At 45.4% G+C, this 17508-nt stretch overlaps 2 protein-coding genes across 3 annotated transcripts in view; one reads left to right on the top strand and one right to left on the bottom strand.

Moving 5' to 3' along the window:
* LOC138971514 (prestin-like) overlaps positions 1-410 on the bottom strand; it is a 90461-nt gene extending 90051 nt beyond the window's left edge. The window contains exon 1 of one of the 2 annotated variants that reach the window (XM_070344259.1): positions 245-410. The gene's annotated coding sequence lies outside the window, so the exon portion shown is untranslated. The remainder of the gene's footprint in view (positions 1-244) is intronic. The other variant, XM_070344258.1, reaches the window with a different exon arrangement.
* LOC138971512 (uncharacterized) overlaps positions 1-17508 on the top strand; it is a 247650-nt gene that overhangs the window by 202014 nt on the left and 28128 nt on the right. The window lies entirely within an intron of this gene.

The raw sequence follows: 17508 nt of genomic DNA, 5'->3' as shown, positions 1-17508 counted from the left end.
AAAAAAAAAAAAAAAAAAAAAAAACCAGATACACATTTTCGCCTTTTATTAATTTTGTTTTTATAACATCATACAGTCAACTTTTTCTGTTTTATTTTTCTCTTGATGAAGTCGTTTCGTCGCAACATTCACGAAGAGGACTATTTGTGTTAAAATTCTTCAACGTATGGTATATTATCAAAAAACTATGCATTTGGGTTGTACCACCCCCGAATGAGAAAAATGTAAAATAAAGTTGACATACCCTTTTAAGTTGAAGTCTTCCGACGGGAGTGGACTTAAAAACTGCTGACTTCTTGCCTTCTTTGCGTAGTTTCACTTCTCAGTCTGTTTGGAGCACTGTAAAATACCCCCTCGACGGAACCATATTATATACCCCCCAAACAAAACCAGTTCGAGAACTCACGTGACTTGCGTGAATAATTTGAGAACCATGTGAGATGGTGATTGGTGGATTTGCTTTTAACAACAAGTCAAGTCAGTTTGACTACTCTCAATGGAAGCTCCGCCCCTCCCCACCCCATTCCGTCCTCCCTACCGGAGAGAACGCGATCACTCGTTTATCCTTGGCATTCGATGTCATTAATCCAACAAATAAGCCCACAAATTTGTGGGACACATTTCCAGTTTGTGGACCACAAAAATAAGCCCACAAATTTGTGGGGCACATTTCCAGTTTGTGGACCACAAAATGAAGGCCAAAACAAAATGTGGGGCACAAAATGTGCGCCATAAAAATAAAGGCAAATAAAAGTAGTCCTTAAATAAAATATGAAGCAAGTTTTTGTGGACCATAAAATTCGATTGATCACTTTCCCGAGAAGTCGGTTTTAAGACACAATAAAACGCTCTTCCTCAGTGGAGTACATGAATAGTAGTGTTGACGAAAAAACATGGCGGCCGTCGTTCGTGAATCTAATATTTGGCAGTTCAACACGTCCACCAGAGAAATATATCGACAAAGAAGTTGAAACACTGACTGCCCTTCTGAAGGAATGCAATCGGGATGTGAATGGTACAGCAGATTTTGGACACGGTCTGCCTTGAATGGGGAGGTTGGCGATGAATCGCACTGTAAACAGGACATTTTCCTCTCAGTCGACAGTCTCACTGACTCACTGATTTTCAATCATCGGTTTGGATCAACCAGCAGGTAAGTTATTGTTTTTAAAATCCAAGACATGACCATTGCAAACGTGGCCTTTGTAGAACTGAGCAAGATTTATCTGTTGTGTATGTGTGTTACTGAGTAACTGGGTGTGGCTGTGAGTCACTGAGTGTGTTTTTGTTGTGTTCTTTTTTTTTTTACTCAAGTTTATAAAATGCTTGATCTTTAATCTGCATGCACAGAATCAAATGCTGCTGTAACAGTGTATGAACGATGGTTGTAAAAGAATAAACAAAACAATTACTGAAGTAGGGAGTGATTTGGCTCTGATAGTGAAGTTGAAATAGTACTTATTTCATTTTCAAGACATGTTATGTTAATATTGTTCTGGTTTTTTTCAGGCCTCCCGAGAAACCAGAGATGATGTGCATCATTCATACAGCTCCTGTCTTCCAGTTCCAACAGTTTACCTTTAAACATGGATACATGTACTGGAGAGATATCAGGATGACTTGGCGTGGTGCTTTACATTACAGACCACCCCTGAAGAGTAAGTTACACATTTCTTTACCACTTACAAGTTACAGCTTTTGCTTGTCAAATCTGTATGGTAAAATTTATTTATATATATATAGTAACATTAGGTATTGGTGATGGTAGTCTGAAGCTATAAACATGTACTGATGTAGATAATTCAGCAGTCTTTTGTTCTTTGTAAATTGTATTACAAGTACTTTGTAGATGAAATTATTCATACATTTGAAGATGCATAGTAATACTGTGCATGGTAAATTTTGGTATGATGTACTTTGTATACATAATGGTACAAATATCTTTATTTTCTCTCTCCTTCCCGTCTTAAAGTTTGTTGCAACCCTATACTCATAAAGTGCATTATACTGTTTGTATGAACATTGAACTATTGCGATGCAAGAAAGTAAAACATGAAATAGCTAGAATGAAAGATTTACTCATTACTGGAATTATTTTAAATACAGTCAGTCCTTTCCTTGGCTCACAATCACAGATCTGGCCAGGTTTTTTTGTTTTTTTTTACATGGAATAAGAGTTACAATGTAAATTGTAATCCGCCTGTGTACATTCAACACCCCGACTGCCCCTGCGCAGATTTAGAATTTTCTGAATGAATTCACATCACATTTCTCAACATAACTGTAAGGTGTCAACGCTAAATATGTGAGTGGGATGAGGGCTCATGCTGAATTTAAAAAATAGTAACCTTCCATCACATTCCAGAAAAGCTGCTCACAGAGTCACATCAGCAGCATAACAAGATGTCATGTTGATGTTGTTAGAAAGGTTCTTTTGAGGAAGTCTTTTTAATTTTAATGATGAAATATTATCTTTTTAATTTTAATGATGAATGTATATATCCATGAAATAAATGGTTTTCATAGGAAGGAATGATGGCACCTGTAATATTACAGAACAATGTTTACAGTTTAGTTCATAGTTGTTACTGTCACTGTGTCAGTATCACCCACACTATTCTCCATCCCACTGATCTTGTGAAGAACAAGTATTACCTCCTACCTACCTTCCCGCACCCCAACCCCAATACACACCCTCTTCTCGATACCCAAAACACATCCCCATCAGCGCACAGCAAAGTCTGGATGTGCTCAGTAATACATTTTCTTTATTTTCCAGGAAGTGAGGTGCCGAGATATGACGTGCTTGCAGAGTGCCTGAGTGGTGCTTGGCTTTGCTGCGGATGATGATCAGATTCAGTCCATTCTGTGCTGACAGAGCTACCAGAACTGCTTTAATATAGTCCATCTGAAGATTCTTACACTTACAGAGGTTTTCTGTTGCCTTAGTGGTGAAATGAACATGTAACACATTAACAATAACATTCTACACAAATAATGTGTGGTGCGGTGTGGAGTCAAGGGTACATTTTGACTTATGTAAGCTAAGTTGTCAATTCAGCTAAATACAGGTTGTGTTTGGTATGCAGATATTTTCTTACAGCAAACTGCGGGTTGTTTGTTTTTACTACATAAAGTGGTATTATCTTTTATGTTGTTTGAGTGCTTTTATATCAAATAACCAAAGGGAAGTAATCGCTCTTAATGCATACGACATGTGTAATAGAGTAAGCGAGAGTTGTACGGAACCTTATCTCCTGGCACCTGAGAGAATAACAAGCATTGAAATGAACAAGCGACTTTCATCCTCACTAAAGGATGATCACCGCAAGCTCATATGCTCATCATTCTCTAAGGCACTCCAACTAACACCTACGTACACAGTCATATACAAGAACCAGCTTTTATTCTCGACCGGACTTAGTCCTTAGATCAAGACTGGTTTAAACAAAACAAACACACAAACACACACATACATATATATCTATATCTATATATATATATATATACGACTTGTGTCTGTCTGTCTGTCTGTCTGTGTGTGTGTGTGTGTGTGTGTGTGTGTGTGTGTGCGCGCGATGCACAGCCAAAGTTCTCGATGGATCTGCTTCAAATTTGGTGGGCATATTCAGGTACACCCGGGACAGGACACAACCTGGTCGATATTTCAACACGTGCTCTCAGCGCGCAGCGCTGAACCGATTTTGGTTCCACCTGAGCTACCCGGGCCCCCATACCGACACACCAAAGCCGCTAGACCACATCACAACGCCAAAGTTCTCGGTGGATCTTTTTCAAATTTGGACACCGTATTCAGCTACACCCCGGACACAATATCATCGATGAGATATTTCAACACGTGCTCTCAGCGCACAGCGCTGAACCGATTTTGGTTTTTCTGTTCATTTCACCATTCCCAGTAACTCTTCCTTATCTTCTCCAGTGTTTTGCGTTTATCTCCCTTCCTTCGTGTGTCTTCAATCCATATTCCCGTTTCAGTCTACGTTACTATTTTTAGAATGTCATTGCGCTGTCCAGAACGCTTCCCTTGCTCCCGTAAGTTGTTCTTACTGTCAAAGTGAAAAGGTCGAATCAATTTATAGCCTCGCGAAAAATACACTGTCACCTATCTCTATATATTTATAGATATAGATATAGATATATATATGTGAACAGCTCAGATCATGGGTAATGTTAACACCTTCACATTTAAATGCTTATTTTATAGCCATCCATTGAATTGAGAAGAAAACAAAGCATACTAAACTGCTAAGCATGAATCAAACAATAAGAAAATAAAAAGAACCAACAGCATCGTTTTTTATGTGTGGGTAGTAAACACGTTTTATTTACAAAACACGGCGGAAAATGGCGACACATTTGTTGCACAGCGTCAGGTCACTTTCTTCAACCAAGGCCAGTGCTTTCATACATGACAAAGGAAAGCAAATATATGGCCTGAATAATAAAGTTATAGTGTTCCTTTGCGTGTCTGAGTGATAAACTGTTTTAACCAACTATCTTCTGAAACGTAATTGCACTCAGCAGATTTGTCTTCCGCTCATAACTTTCGTGTCACACGGTCTTTGCGACAAACAGATAGATCGCATTCTCGCAGAAAATCATTGACAACACAGACCAGTCATTTTTAGCATTGCATTTGGGAAGGGCTACTATTATAGTGTGTTTTAAGAAAGAAAAACATTATAGTATCGGCAGAACACGACCAAATGAGTTTTCGTGTCACAACGTTATGGGCGTGAGATTTGTTAAACTTTTTGTTCTCACACTGTTGCAAAATCATTGACAACACAGACAAGTCAGTTTTAGCATAGACATTGGGAAGGGCTACTATTATAGTGTGTTTTAGAAAAGAAAAACATTATAGTATCGGCAGAACACGACCAAATAAGTTGCGTTATGGGCGTGAGATTGTTTTTTTTCACACTGCAGATCATATCTCATAATATACTGAGTGGATCTTTATGAAATTTGATATGAATATTTTTGATTGGATTTTCTCATAGAAGGTTTTTCCGTTTATTGATAGGATAGTTTGATGACGTCATATTTTACCGTTTGCCAAAAGGTCGAGGCAGCACTTTCACAGTTACAGTTTTTCATCAATTTGATCGAATTTCTTATCACACAATCTCAGATCTAGGCCGGATTATGGGATTGCATTTCAGCTTGGTCACTTAAAGTTTTGTTATTGAAATGTTTGTTCGAAATATGTAATTTTTTTACATTTTTAAAAACTAATATTTGAAACAGAAAATTTATATTGGTGTATTCCCTATTGCGTCCTGTATCTAAAACTATATAGTTTTGTTGTTTTGTATTGATAATTATGCTTAAAAATGAAGAAAACCGATAAATAACCACTATCTTTATTTATGAAAAAAGACACTTAAAAACAACTTCTATCTATTCCTTATCATTTTCTGATTCCAAATATATATAGTTTCATGGTGTTTGACGTTGAAAATATGCTCAAACTTAACAAACTGGGATCGTTGAATGGAAATTATACTTCCAAGCTCCAAAAGCACGTCATTTCAAGTGTGGAACACGCTCATGACGTCATACTGAAAGGTGATGAATTATGGCTTCACCTTGCGATGTTTCATTTCAAACATGGTAACATTTTTAAAGGGGTTTCTTTCTCAGATTTGTGTTTGCCCTCTGTCTGTCTCTCTATGTCTCCGTCTGTCTGACTGATTCAATTAAATGTGTAATTACTTAGTTTTGCAAAAGTCAAACTAAGTATGATATACCTAATTGATTCAGGTCTCTAAATTCTTATTGTAAAATTGTGAGTTTTATTCAAAACAAATTTAATTGGTGTTTTAAACTCAATAATGGGGCATGCTGTGATGAGTAGAAGAATGTGTGTTTACGAGCAGAAAAAAGCGCATCAAAGTCAAGAATCGTGTTTTTCTTTTTCTATTTTCACCTTGTAGTTTCATACAGACACTAAGCAACAGTGTAGTACCACTTCCAGTGCAATATCTTGTACTTTAATTTTGACCATCTGTGTAACACTTTATTGACCCATGATCTGAGCTGTTCACATATACGGCTTCTGTGTGTGTGTGTGTGTTTGTGGGTGTGTGTGTAAGCAACACCTGTGGATTATAGAGTTCTGTTTGTGATGGGGTCTAGCGGCTTTTGTCTGTCTGTATGTTCTGGCATTTGAGAAGCCACAACAGACAATATAGGGCTAAGAAATAAGCTCTAAAATTCTCAATCCCGTTTGACAGGACTTCGCCTTCAAAGGTGATTGTGGTGAACCACCACGCTGTCTGTCTCTGTCTCGCCATTCACCCCGGCGAAGCCGGGTATTCCTCTAGTATATATATATATATATATATATCCCATGACCTCCCTTCTTTGTCTCTGTTACTTCAGTATGGGTATATATGTTGTATTTTTATAGCTCAATAAATACATCATGGACTCCAAAAAATATATGATAGTGCAGATTCCGATTTGGGCAAAGAACTACTTTCCTCCCGACCTTTGACCTCGCGCCGAACAATGTGACACATTTGTATGAAGTTCCAAAATCGTATCGCCCGGCTTAGAAAACCATATCAGTTGCACGCAAACATGAATCTCGGAACTGATCTGATGTATGGGATGCAATAAACAAACGTTTCTTTCATTATGAAAGCAATGCAGGTCGAAAAAAACGAACATTCAGCTTGCAAGATACACAGATGCTAGCGAACGATCGAACCTCTGTTTGCTATCCGTGTGTCGACAAGCATCGCTACCATAGGAATAATCCAAAAAAGAATATGCAACACAACAGAAAGAAAATGTGTTCTCTCAATACTGTTTCGAACGTTTTCTCCGTGTCCCTGTCTACTGCAGACCGGTTTACAAGAACAAAAACCAAAACAAAACAATGTCTCCCTTGCACCCGGACAGCACACAGATAAAAACTAGAGTTTAAGCTGGCACAACCTTAATCCAATCAGAAATATGCTTAAAGGTAGATTGTAATACACTCTTAATTGCTTTGCTGCTAAAGAGTTCTATCCGCAGTTTTATTAACCCGTGCATAACACTAACAGTCGAACACCACTGATCACAATGCCAATGGTTGCGAACCAAAACAAAAAAACGAGTACCCTCCCTTGCATCGTACCAGACGACTGGTTTATCTACCGAGACGCGTCCTTTGGCTTCGCTTCGTTATCACGTATTTGCGAGCAAGTCTACTCTTTTGCCTGGCTCTGCAGTAAGTCCACATTGGCGATGAAGGTATCTAAGAACTTAACATGTGTGTATTTTTCCGTAATCCAGTCATATTCTTTCAAAATGCAATCAATCGGCGGTGACAGACTTGGGTCCTGTTTTCCTCACACCCATACCAGTTTAGGTTCATGCAAACACACTCGCAAAACAGTTTATCACGTAGATACATTTCAAATAGGGAGCAAATGGTTAAATCTAAACCTACATATGTGTTCCCTAAAATTTGCTTCTCTGTCAATAAGCCTAATTGTATAATAGTACGTTCGAAAAAAACAACGTGGAATCGATTCTGAATCGAGTAAGCCAAATGGGGGCCAAACCGGTTTCCCCGTTCCGCCGACCTGAAACGCAAAAGAATTGTGCGCTTCAACTAAATGGATTTCTATACGACTTCATTACTTTCTTGCAACTTATGAACCTTTACTTAAAGCTTTTAAACGGTCTGAAAGTAGTGTTACCGCGTACTTATAGATGCACTCATTCGTTTTATTTTTTCAGCGACGGTCACTTAGTTTAAGGTTGCAAAAGGGCCAAGTCTCGCTGGCAACATTGTTTCACACTCCACAGATCGCAACAGTGCCGCTAGTAGTCTACACTTTGTGTTTGATGGTAGAATGGGATATACAGATTACAACACTCGTGGTTTTTTATATGGCTTGTATTTCAGTCAAGACCCAGCGGGAATATCAATCGAGAGCCACTCGCCAGAGGCTCGTGTCTCTCGATGATATTCATCCGCTGGGTCTTGACTGAAATACAAGCCATATAAAAAACCACTCGTGTTGTAACCTATACATATATATATGTTTGTGTGTGTTGTGTGATGTGTGTATGTATGTGATCTCGGTTTAATAGCTGTCACGTCATGGCTGATCTGACATTTACTTACTAATATACGGGACTTCCCAGACTGATTTTATCACTGCATTAGTCTAGCCATAAGCAGGCACACAGCAACAAACAAGAACACAAACAAAGACAGACAAACGTATAGGCACACAGTACAGCCTCGTAATCACCCACACCGTCTCACACACACACACACACACACACACACACAAACACACACACACACACACACACACACACACACACACACACACACACACACTCATCAACACCGAATCGCGACACACTCACAAAAGCTGAGACCTCTATGCCAAAATAACTTTTTGAGTTCGTTGTTATGTTTGTATCGAAAACCGGCACGGTTGGCCTAGTGGGGCGTCCGCCCCGTGATCGGGAGGTCGTGGGTTCAAACCCCGGCCGGGTCATACCTAAGACTTTAAAATTGGCAATCTTGTGGCTGCTCCGCCTGGCGTCTGGCATTATGGGGTTAGTGCTAGGACTGGTTGGTCCGGTGTCAGAATAATGTGACTGGGTGAGACATGAAGCCTGCCTGTGCTGCGACTTCTGTCTTGTGTGTGGCGCACGTTATATGTCAAAGCGGCACCGCCCTGATATGGCCCTTCGTGGTCGGCTGGGCGTTAAGCAAACAAACAAATGTTTGTATCGAAAGTAATACAGTTAGACACTAAAATCCGGAGAAAAAAACCTGAAACAAGCAAACGGTGGTACACAATAAAAACGTATACAAATCTTCACGAAAAAAACCCAAAACCAGGCATAGACATTATGCCCACCACAACCATGGAAACAAGCAACCACACACAAGCACGTCACTCTGATTCAGTCAAGTTTCCGTCATTGTCCTTATTTTAGTATGCCTCTTTAATTAAGGCAGCACTAACTTGGCATAGTGACCCGCTGGTTTGACACTGCACAGGGCTTCCGCATTCAAGTTCACCGTCAGAACTGAAACAAGGTGAGCTGGGTGTGTGGTGATGAAGGTCAGGGGGGGGGGAGGGGTTGCGTGACAGGTGAGTAGCTGGAGGAAAAACAGGATATAATTGGGAGATGATGGAGGCGAGTTTTAGCAAAATCTGACATGTGTGACAGGGAGGGAGAGCGAGAGAGAGAGAGAGAGAGAGAGAGAGAGAGAGAGAGAGAGAGAGAGAGAGAAGTCAGAAGTCAGAATGTTTATTCACACAAACACAAAGTTTATAGTGAAAGGGGTGTTGAGGGGGTTGGGATACAACTTTGTAATGATCGCGACAGGTTACATGTCAAGTTTTCATTTCGCGATTTGGGTACCAGATCGCGTCTGATTCGAAAAATATGCAAAAAAACGAAAAGTCAAATTCTGTCAGATATGTTGTTGGAACATCGATCACGGGTGTAGCAAGTGGCACTTATTTGAGCGAATAGTCATTGTTTCGTTTTCGAACACTTGTGCCCGATTTTCTTTCACATTCACGTAGGTTTTTTTGAATCTCCTCGATTCCCTTGGCTAGTTTCTTGTCGATGTTTTGGGTCATGAAGAGAAGACTTTCTTGCACTGAGCTGGTGTCTTCGGCGACAGGGTCCTCGGTCTGTTTGTTGTTACCGCTTGCTTCCGCCACATGGTTTAGATACACAGGCCTGCTGCATTCCTTTTTCTGCACAGTCCGTGAGAGAGAGAGAGAGGGAGAGAGACAGACAGACAGACAGACAGACAGAGTTTATTTTGTTAAGCTAATGCACACGAGTTTTAAAATGTGAAAACATTTATTGTTTATTGTAGCCAAGTGGCATACCCCGTCTCTCTGTGTGTGATTATCTCCTGCCCGACCCAGTTGCCTCCCCTGTCTATAGCTATCCCCTGTGTGTGTGTGTGTGCTAGTTACATTGGGTTTACCTTTAAAAAATGCCCTTTGTGCTAAATCCCTAACTTGAAATGATGAGAAGCAGCAGCGTAACCTCTAACCATCAGTGCCTAAGGTGTGACTAAATAATACCTGGTTGTCTTTGTGCATTGTACTTTATTGTGTGTTTACTATCGTAGGGTAGACCCCGACCGGATGCATTTCTAATCTCTTATCTCAGATTTAGGTGGTCGTTATGTAATGTGCCGCTCGTTGGACTCGGCGTTTTGTCAAGTGGGTGTCATTTCTTTTGACAGGGTACATCATAGAAGATGCCAGGTGGCTTGGAGGTTTTAGTCTCTTACCACCCCCCCCCCCTTCTGTGTATCAGCTTTGACACTGCTTGTAATCTAATGAGCCTTATCCGGTGTGCGTAATATTTCCGGTGCGTGACACCGACATGGCTTCATGCCTCGGTAACGATCCCTTTCATTGGGCAGGCATTTTAAGTAGAACGCCCCCCGTTGTCTGACACCAGGTAGCCTCCCCATTGGCTTATCGCCACAGGAAATCGGAAGTGACCTGTCTTTAAAAGAGCGAACATTTAGAGTAGAGCAAAAAACGCGATTTGTGACACTGCGAGCTGGGTGCTCCATGTGTGTTGTCGGTAGCCGTGAACGTGTCGAAGCTCTGCTCTAATTTGTCGTGAACCGGTCTAGTGTAGTTTGGCGCGAAGTTAGTAAGCGGTCGACTTGTGGTTTTCATTCCGAGACCTGTCTCTTTCAGTCTTTGTGTTTCGCGACTTGGCGTCAGCAGCAGAGTTTGTGTTTCTTTCAAGTGTGCTCACTGAGGAGAATCTTGCCTTCTTCTTTACACTGCTTTCTGGTTTACTCCAGAAATTCTGGTTTCATATTCATAGTTTATATTTCTGGTTTGCACCAGAAATACATATTGTTTCTGGTTTGCACCAGAAATACATATATTGTTTCTGATTCTGGTACTGGTAGATACCAGAACTCATAGTTCCTATTTTGGCTACTAGAATAATTCATAATTGCTATTTCTGGTTTTATGTAGGCATTGATATTTCTTGTATTAGAGTTCTGTTTATTGTTTCTATTTTATAACTTATAGCATTGTTTCTAGTTGCAACCAAATTTAGCTAAACTGTTTTGGAATATTTATGATTTAGATAAGCTAACTGAGTGGTTATTTTTAGTTACATTTCCTTCAATAAAAGATAAGTTAAAGCAACCTCTGTCTTCGGTGTCTTAATTGTATGCTCCTCTGCCTGTGCTATATATCCTTGTCCTTACTCCCGACATTCCCACATCTGGCGCTTGCGGAGCAGGATAAGAGGAGCATAGACACTAGTAACTTTAAAATCTTAATAATACCAGAAAGCAGTGTAAGGTAGACACCAAGATGGCTGACCAAGATGGCCGCGACGCTGCGCGACAACGCTGGCAGGCTGTGCGCCCACCCAAGCTCCCCCTCTTCACCGGCGACAGGGAGGGCTGTGAGCTGGAGGACTTCGCCAGGGAAGCGCGGCGAATCATCCACCACTACGCTTTGGAGAACATGGGAGGAGAGTCGGCAGAATGGATGATCCAGTCCCTCGAAGGCGCCGCGCGGAGGGAGGTCACTGGTCGTCCGCCTGCTGACACCGCGACGGCGGATCTGGTGCTTGTGGCTCTGCAGGAGAGTTTTGGGGACCACCGGACCAAGTCGGCGATGCTGTCCACCTTCCACAGTTGGCGGCAGGGCAACAATGAGGGGGTCCTCAATTTTGCCCAGACCCTCCATGCCCTGCAGGCGCGGCTCAACACCCTTGCAGCCGACTCTGTGACCGATGAGGCACTCCGCGACAGGTTTGTCGATAGGCTGCAGCCTCCAGCACTCAGGCGGGACATCCGTCGGTTCATCCGGGAAAGAGAGGCTGCAGATTTCAACGCTGTCCGCGCAGAGGCTCTGCGGTGGATGAGGGAGGACGCCGACTGCGACGTCCGCTCGGAGCAGGTGACTGCTACACCAGCCCGGAACTCGGAGGTCGACGAGCTCCGTCACCAAGTGGCAGAGCTGGTTAAGCAGACGGCCGCACTCCGGATGGAGCTTAACCAGCGCCCCGCCTATCCTGAGCCCTCCCAGAACCACCCTTCCCACTTCTCCGTCAACCACCCCTCCCACCAACAGCCCGCGCCCCGACCCCGCTGCTGGCTGTGCAGCAAGTACGGCCATCTTCAGGCTCGCTGCCCGCTGAAACGGCAGATCCTGAACGCACAGTCCCACCCCGACTCCCATGTCCCCTCCCACCAGCAGCGACAGGGAAACTAATTGCCCCCGTTGTCCATAACCAGACAACGGGGGGCGAGGGTTTCCTGCAGGGACTTACTGGGAAGTGTCCCACTACAGAAGTAAGCCTGCAAGGAAAGACTGTCACTGCACTTATCGACACTGGGAGCGAGGTGTCGACCATCACTGAGGAGTGGCTGACAGCTAATCTTCGCAACACGTCCATTTGCAGCTGTGATTTCCTCACCCTCAGAGCTGCGAATGGACTGGAGATTCCATACGCCGGCGTGGCCTGGGTGGAGGTCACCATCTTTGGCGACAGCTTGAAGAACGTTCCGTTCCTAGTGGTGAAGAATTCCCCTGACCCTGGCATCAGAAGCAAGAAGAGGGAAGTGCCTGCGCTCATTGGGATGAACATTCTTCAGCAATTGGCACCTGCCGTGGCTGCTTCCTCCTTGCCGGCTAGTCTGCAGGTAGCTGTCCAGGAAGCCAGGCTCCAACAACGACACACAGGAGGTCTGGCTAAGGTTGCTGGACCAACATTGATCCCAGCAGGCTCGGTAGCTACGGTGCGGATCACTGGACCACAGCAGTCAAGTCTACTGATTGCGTCCCCACTGTCTACGACCCTCCCTGGTGGTTTGCTGCTGGTCCCCACTCTTGTCAGTCAAGGCTCAGCCAGGTTTGTGAGAGTAGCCAACCTCTCTGCAGTGGACTGCACCCTTAGACAAAGGACAGCTGTAGCGGTTTTGGAGAGGATTGAGGCAGTGGAGAGCGATGAGGGATTCAAGTTTGACGTGTCGTCGCAGAGCATCACTGTTAGTATGCAGGAGACCACGACTTCCCCTTCACCGCCCCCAGTCCCCACTCCCAATTTTGACGGCACCAGGAGACAGAGGGAGAAACTTCAGGAACTGCTGAACAAGTTTGCGCATGGGTTTGTGCAGAGCGAGACTGACCTGGGATACGCTGACAGGGTGACCCATCGCATCCCCACCACTGACGATGCCCCTGTCGCCAAGCCATACCGCAGCATCCCACCTTGCCACCTACAGGAGGTGAAAGATCACCTTAAGGGCTTGTTGGCTCAGAACGTGATTCAAGAAAGCTACAGCCCTTATGCAGCTCCTGTAGTGCTGGTGAGGAAGAAGGATAGCAGTCTCCGGCTCTGTGTGGACTACAGACGTCTCAACGCGAAGACAGTTCCTGATGCTTATCCGCTTCCCCGCATCCAGGAATCGCTCGACTCCCTGGTCGGTGCCCAGTACTTCTCCACTCTGGATCTGGCGAGTGGGTACCACCAGATTGCCATGGAACCCCGAGACCAGCACAAGACGGCCTTCTGCACTCCGTTCAGCCTCTTTGAGTACACTAGGATGCCCATGGGTTTTATCTCCGCCCCAGCCACCTTCCAGAGACTGATGCAGGCAACCATGTCTGACTTCCAGTTCCAGTTTCTGTTGGTGTACCTGGACGACCTACTAGTGTACTCGAAGACGTTCGACGAGCACCTGCAGCACCTTGAGCGCCTCCTCCAGCGCATCACCGAGACGGGCCTTAAGCTGAAGCCAGAGAAGTGCCAGTTCCTGCGAAGAGAGGTAGTCTACTTAGGGCACACCATTTCAGCGGACGGTATTAGCTGCGAAGCCGGGAAGATTGAGGCTGTTCAGAACTGGCCACTGCCCAAGACCACCACAGACCTGCGCAGCTTCCTTGGTTTCGCCAGCTACTACCGACGCTTCATCAGTGGATTCTCCAAGCTGGCCGGACCACTTCACGACCTCGTGACAGAAGGCGGCAAAGGAAGCAAGAAGAAGAAGGCAGCCATCCACCACCTGTGGACTGAGCGATACCAGACAGCCTTTGAGTCTCTGAAGTCGGCCCTGACAACAGCTCCAGTCTTGGGGTACGCCGACTATGAGAAGCCGTTCATCCTGGAAACTGATGCCAGTCATGATGGACTCAGTGCTATCATCTCACAAGTCCAAGATGGGAAGCAACGCGTCATTGCCTACGCCAGTAGGAGACTCAAGCCCACTGAGAAGAACTGTGCTAACTACAGCAGCTTCAAGCTGGAGCTGCTTGCTCTTAAGTGGGCCGCGTGCGAGAAGTTCCGCCACTACCTTCTCGGCGCTGAGTTTGAGGTGATAACGGATAACAACCCCCTCACCTACCTGAAGATGGCAAAACTTGGGGCGCTGGAGCAACGTTGGGCCTCTCAACTGGCCCAGTTTAACTTCACTTTGCGCTACCGCCCCGGGAAGATCAACCCTGCTGATGCCCTGTCCCGCCTACCCCCTGATTCCCTCCCTGACCAGTCCTCTACCCCTGTTCCCCCAGAGTTGGCCACAGAGCAAGAGATGTGGTGCGAGAGGGCTGCTCTCGATCCAGTGCCAGAGGTGCATGGACAGCCACCACTGCCCCTTGATGTCAGCTTCAAGGCAGCAGAGCCAACCACGGACACCCTTCCCCATCACTCCCCCGAGGACCTCATGCGATTGCAGGACGAGGACGCCACCATCGGCCCAGTCCTCAGGTCTTGGCCTGCCAGACCCCATGATGCCCGAGACCCCCCGCTGCGGACGCTCCTTCAGCAACACAAAAAGCTGTTTATGGAGAAAGGGGTCCTCTACCGTCGAGTGGCAGACTCCAAAGGCGGCCACTTCGAGCAGCTGGTGCTGCCTAGCTCCCTGCGACCAGATGTCATGGTCGCCTTGCACGACAACATGGGCCACCAAGGCTACGACCGGACCATGGAACTCCTCAGACAGCGCGTCTACTGGCCTGGGATGTTCAGCGACGTCAAGGGCTACGTCACAAACTGCCAACGCTGCGTCCTAGGCCGGAAGCCCCTTCTCCACACCACGTCTGGCCACCTCCTCGCCAGTCACCCCCTTGAAGTGGTGGCGATGGACTTCACCAAGCTGGAAACTGCCACAGACGGCAGGGAGAACGTCCTAGTGATCACGGACGTGTTCACCAAATTTTCCCTCGCGGTTCCAACACGCAACCAAGAGGCAGGAACCGTTGCTAAGGTGCTGGTCCAGGAATGGTTTCAGCGATATGGTGTTCCAGAGAGGCTCCACAGCGACCAAGGCAGAGACTTTGAGGGCAAGGTAGTCCAGGCCCTCTGTGAGATGTATGGCATCGATAAGTCCAGGACAACACCATATCACCCGCGAGGAAACGGACAGTGTGAGCGCTTCAACAGAACTCTTCACGACCTTCTGCGCACACTGTCTGTTGAAAAGAAGGGACGATGGCTAATACACCTGCCTGAGCTGCTCCAGGCCTACAACTCGACGCCGCACGCCTCCACTGGTTTCTCCCCCCCACTTCCTGCTCTTTGGACAGGAGCCCCGTCTGCCCATCGACCATCTCCTTGGCCGTGCTGGAGAAGCAACTGCTGGAGCCACTGACTGGGTTCGGCAGCACCGCTTGCGACTCCAGGAAGCCCATGCACGCGCCCAACAGCACTTGAAGAAGTCAGCTGAAGAGAGGCGCCAGCAGACAGACAAGAAAGCGGCAGATCACCCCCTCCATGTAGGTGACTACACTTACATCAAGAACCGGACCCTGGGCAGGAGCAAGATCCAGGACCAGTGGCGGTCTGAGCTGTATGTGGTAACAGCTCGACCCTACCCAGGCTTCCAGGTGTATGTCGTACGTCCTGTCGCTGGGGGTGGTGAGAAGACCCTCAGCCGAGACGACATCATGCCTGCTGCTGTCCCCATCGCACCCCCTACGACACCCCTTTCCCCACCTGCCCCTGTCCCAGCTACCCCAACATTCCCTGACAGAGGCACTGTCTTCCTGGCACGCCCAGTCTTTCCCCCACCCCTCCAGCCTCCTCCGGTGCAGCCAGCAGCCCTTGCACCAGTTCCTCAGTCCCAGGCACCTCCAGTTCCAGCCCCAGCGCTTCGTGTTCCAGAGGTAGCACGTGTCCCAGACCAGCCTCTGGCCAGAGACCCAGAACCTCTGGTCCCTCCTCCAGCTGCTGTGCCTGTACGCCGCTCACAGCGTATACGGCAGAGATTGTCCTCATTCTAAGCAATCATGGGATTCACTTGATTTCATTTATTTTTGAACAGTCGGACTTGTGTAAGTGTGCCGCTGTCATAACTCCGCCATGAGCCTATTGTGAACAGTCAGGAAAACAATGTGCTGCTGTCATGTGGGCCATGTGCCATTCGTGAGACAGAGACTCGCCATATTAATTTGAACAGTCGGACTTGTGTAAATAATAAGTGTACCGCTGTCATAACCCCGCCACGAGCCTATTGTGAACAGTCAGGAAAACAATGTGCTGCTGTCATGTGGGCCATGTGCCATTCGTGAGACAGAGACTCGCCAGCTAGATTAGCCTTAACATCTGTGAGACAGACTCACAACAACATTTTCTCTCATTTACTGTGAGATAAGGACTCGCTAATTCCAAAATCATCTGTGAGATAGACTCACATACATTGATATTCACTTTAACTTATTTCTCTATCACTTTGTTTAGTCTGTGAAATTCATATTTTGCATTTTCTTAAAATGTTTTATGGTTTTGCATTTTACTTTTGCTTCGGTTCCCTCTTTGAGCACTTAGCCTTAACATCTGTGAGACGGACTCACAACAACATTTTCTCTCATTTACTGTGAGATAAGGACTCGCTAATTCCTGGATCATCAGTGAGATAAAAGACTCGCATACATTGATACTGATTCACTTCAACCTATCACTTTGTTTAGTTTGTGAAATTCATTGATTTGCTAATGTTTTATGGTTTTGCATTTTACTTTTGCTTCGATTCCCTCTTTGAGCATTTAGAATTAACATCTGTGTTTGTTTGTATGTATCAGGTTGTTGTTGTCACCCCTGGGTGCTGGTGGTTTCAGGCCGTTATGTTCTCCGACGTTGTTAAGGATATTTCAGGATTAGCAGTGGTCAGCGGCATCCATGATCCTGACGACAAGCTTTATGGTGTTTCAGGTTCTCTTGGCTTAATAGCGGGTTCCTGACTGCCTTTTCTGCAATGCATCTTGTTGTCTTGTGTCATATCCCTGAGTTGGGCGTGCTTTCACTAATATGTTGGCAAGGGAGGTTGTGTTTTCTGTATTAATGTTGTTTGAGTTGTTAGATGTCACCTTGGATGATCTGTTTAAGTCAGCTCCAGGTTGTATCTTAGGCTCCTGTTGTACTTGCTCCCTGCGAGGGCGCAGGTTGGTATAGAGCTGGGGGGATGTAGCCAAGTGGCATACCCCGTCTCTCTGTGTGTGA

The sequence above is a fragment of the Littorina saxatilis genome, linkage group LG7, assembly GCF_037325665.1.
Source record: "Littorina saxatilis isolate snail1 linkage group LG7, US_GU_Lsax_2.0, whole genome shotgun sequence".
Classification (NCBI taxonomy): Eukaryota; Metazoa; Mollusca; class Gastropoda; order Littorinimorpha; family Littorinidae; genus Littorina; species Littorina saxatilis.
This window is presented reverse-complemented; position numbering and strand designations above follow the sequence as displayed.